The sequence below is a fragment of the Hippopotamus amphibius genome, chromosome X, assembly GCF_030028045.1.
Source record: "Hippopotamus amphibius kiboko isolate mHipAmp2 chromosome X, mHipAmp2.hap2, whole genome shotgun sequence".
NCBI lineage: Eukaryota > Metazoa > Chordata > Mammalia > Artiodactyla > Hippopotamidae > Hippopotamus > Hippopotamus amphibius.
Genome location: NC_080203.1, coordinates 103,513,566 through 103,517,469, shown reverse-complemented (window position 1 = coordinate 103,517,469; position 3,904 = coordinate 103,513,566). Strand labels below are relative to the sequence as shown.

The window sequence follows — 3,904 nt, the reverse complement described above, 5'->3', positions numbered from 1 at the left end:
GGCCTCTATGACCCAGAATCCCACTCCTGGGCATATACCCAGACGAAACTCTAATTCAAAAAGATACATGCACCCCTATGTTCATAGAAGCACTAGTGACAATAGCCAAGACATGGAAGCAACCTAAATGTCCATCAACAGATGAACAGATTAAGAAGATGTGGTACAGATATACAATGGAATACTACTCAGCCATAAAAAAGGAACAAAATAATGCCATCTGTTGCAACATGGATGCAACTAGAGATTATCATACTAAGTGAAGTAAGTCAGGAAGAGAAAGACAAATACCGTATGATATCACTTATATGTGGAATCTAAATTATGACACAAATGAACTTATCTACAAAACAGAAACAGACTCACAGACATGGAAAACGAAGTTATGGTTACCAAAGGGGAAAGGGGGCGGGGGAGGGATAAATTAGGAGTTTGGGATTAGCAGATACAAACTACTATGTATGAAATAAACAACAAGGTCCTACTGTATAGCACAGGGAACTATATTCAATATCCTGTAATAAAACATAATGGAAAATAACATGAAAAAGAATATGTATGTGTGTATATATATATATATATACACACACACAATATCTGAATCACTTTGCTGTATACCAGAAACTAACACACCATTGTAAATCAACTATACTTCAGGGAATTCCCTGGTGGTTCAGTGGTTAGGACTCTGCACTCTCACTGCCGAGGGCCCGGGTTCAATCCCTGGTCAGGGAACTAACATTCTGCAAGCTGCACGGTGTAGAAAAAAAATTACTCACTGAGAGGAGAAATAAATAATGCATCCTCCCCCCTAAAGATAAAATGTATAAACTTCTTGAATCTAAGAAACAAAACAAGAAAAAACAAACAAACAAAACTGATGTGGGTAGGTGGTCTTTTTCTATATCTAAGGGCTGAGCTGGTGTTTGGATGTGTCTCTTCTTGGAAACATGGACATAAATGTTTCTTTGGAGTTTGAGCTCTGGGAGAAGCTCTGCTAAAGAGCTGCAGTGATGGTGCTGCTGCCCTGAGGATAGAGCCTTGCAACTGATGATAAAGATGTGCTGTAGCCTGCACTAAATCATCTGAATTCTCTCGTCCAGTCCTTATTTGGAGGTCACACAATTTCAAGATGGCCACACAGGTATAGGAAGGAAACCAACATTTCTTGACATCAACCACTGGCAGGGTCTGTGATAGGTAGTCTGTATTCATTAATTTACTACAGTCCTCATATTAAGATTAAGAAGTCTCTCTTCTTATCCCCATTCTACAGGTGAGTGCGGTGAGGATTAGAAAAACCAAGTATTCCACCTAAATTCTCATGGTGGTAGTAACAGAGGTAGGATTCAAATTTTGGTTGATCTGAAAACAAAGCATTACTATGTTTGATTCCACCCAGCAAGTGGGTCTAGACCAGTACTGTCCAATATGGTAGCTACTAGCCACATGTGGCTTTTTAGATTTAAATAATTAAATTTAAATAAAATATGAAATCTAATTTCTCAGTTACACTAGCTGTATCTCAGGTGCTCAACAGCCACACGTGGCTAGTAGATGCCGCACTGGACGGCACAGAAGTACAACACTTTCATTATCACTGAGATCTCTATTGTCCGGTGCTGGTCTAGAACTAGCAGGCCCTGACATAATTTATAACTACTTCTGTGAATGTTTCACTGACAAGGTGTTTTCCAGCAAGTCATAAAACTAGCAACTAATAAAAATGTAGATCGAAAGGTAAAAATCTGATCACTGAACTTTTACAATCTTTTTTTAAACTGTGAAAGATGACTACCTAGAAATGCCTATAACATAAACATATAATTTAACTAATACTGTTAAAGTGCATTTCCATGTAAGCACCAGCAGGGCAAAGAAACAACATGGCCAGTCCTCTGGCTTCCCCCACCCGGTGGCCCTTCCTGATCATCGCCAACCCCTTTTTGCTCCTGGGGTAAGCATTTGCCTGATGTTATGTCATGATCACTTTCTTGTATAATTTTACCATCTATGGACGTATCCGTAAACCACAGAGTTTAACTTCGCCTTTTTAAAATTTTATATAAGCTGAATCATAAATTGTGTACTTTTTCATTTCCCTTCTTATGTTCAACATGTTAATATGTCATCCATGTTATTGTTCATAGCTATAATTCATTCACTTTCTTTGCTGTATACATAATATTCCCGTTACATAATTATGCCACAATTTATGTATCTCTTCTACCTTTGATGACTATTTCGGTTGTGTCCAGTTTGTGACTACTAGAAATGATTTTCTCCTCTGAAACAAAAAAACAAGCTTTTCCCTCCTGTCAAGATGAGACTCGGGTTAGCAGCAGTTGACAAGCATTTTGGACCACAGCTACAACAAGAATCTATTTTATACTGTGACTCGCTATACTCATAAATGTTTAGAACTGAAACAAAAACGCCCCCAGAGAATAACTGACTCAACATGTGCAAGGCATTCGGATATTTTCCCTTGTATTCAATTCTAGTCCATTTCTTTTTTAAAAAAATTCTGGTTGTGACCCATGAAATTGATTTTGGGATGCATTAATGGTCTATACCTACAGGTGGAAGAATTCTGGAAGTTGTGTTACATAGGACATGGATGGCAGCACGAGGCTAGCAGGGCCCTTCCAGAGCAAGCCTTCCACGGTTTCCATGACTACCCATTTATCAGGCCAACAAAATCACTCATGCAGTGAACCAAGACTGTCACGGCAACCTGCCCTTCCTCTCTTCCCCAGCACGGGGATGGGAACACGGCACACAGCTGCAGCAGCAGGGATGTGGCCTCGGTCACCAGTGCTCTCAGAGAGGATCTAGGCCTGGCTCTGCAGGAAGCTTCATGGCCCAGACACGGTTTGTCAACGCAACCCACCCGGGCTGTGGAGGCGCTGACCCCTTCCCTCACGTCGGAGGAGAATTCCTCCATTCAGGAGCCGGCCCCTCCGCAGGGTGTGGAGGAATTCCTGGTGACCCCGAGACGCCAAATCTCAGCTCCGAATCAGAGGACAGGCCTCCTCGTAGGCCTTGCTTCATGTCCCCCTCCTTCCCAAGTCCCCCTCCCGCCCCCAATTCCCGAGTCCGCAGGCTTCCTCCAGCACTGCAGGTGGTGAGAGTCAGCTCCCTCACCATGTGCCCAACTACTGTTGCCAGGGGGCTGCCCTGCCCGTCTGGGTGTCACAGGGGCTCTTTCCCAGCTCGCTGGAGCCGGGACCCCAGAGTGAAGGACCACAGCCTTTCCAGAGCAGCAGGTCAAGTTGCCAGGTCTGATTTTTTTTGCCGAGTCGTGAGCTGTGGGTGGTGAGGGGAGGGACATCTGGGAATTGCGGGTGTGGGGTGGGCGTGAGGGTGGCGGCCTTGTTCCACTTGTAGCTGCTGAAGCAAGAACATGTGATGTCCTGGGGGACCTCCAGGGAGTGGCACGGGAAGAGCCAGGGTTTTCAAGTCAGTGGCCTGGACTTAACCCCGGCTCTGCCACTTTGGGGCTGTGTGATTCTGACCGATGGTTTAACCTTAGCCATGGTGTCCACAAGTGTAACCTCTACTGCTCAGCCCTCATCTGAAGGTGAAATGAGACGATGCCTGTGAATCACTGAGCACGTGGAACGGGCTCCCTGGAGGTGGCTGCTGTTATTAACACCTTGCTGTTGTCATCATATCGGGAAGGAGGAAATGGGGCAGAGGCCTAGGCAGTGGCTCTGGGAAGTAGCTAAAGGCAGGTGTGGGGCCTGGGAACCGCACATACACTCCACTCAAACCCAGAAACTTGCTCTACCTGGGACAGCAAACACGAGTTTGGCTTGCTGGCCTGTGGGTTACCAGAGACTTCAAGGACAGCGGTGCTGGGAAGGACCCTGAAGCCATGGAGAGTGTCAGAGCGGCGACC

The 3,904-nt window shown here is 44.9% G+C and overlaps 1 non-coding gene across 1 annotated transcript; it reads left to right on the top strand.

Moving 5' to 3' along the window:
- The first annotated feature begins 662 nt into the window (after nt 1-662).
- On the top strand, nt 663-735 carry TRNAE-CUC (transfer RNA glutamic acid (anticodon CUC)). Its single transcript has one exon. It is a non-coding gene; the product is annotated as a tRNA-Glu (tRNA).
- The last annotated feature ends 3,169 nt before the right edge of the window (nt 736-3,904 follow it).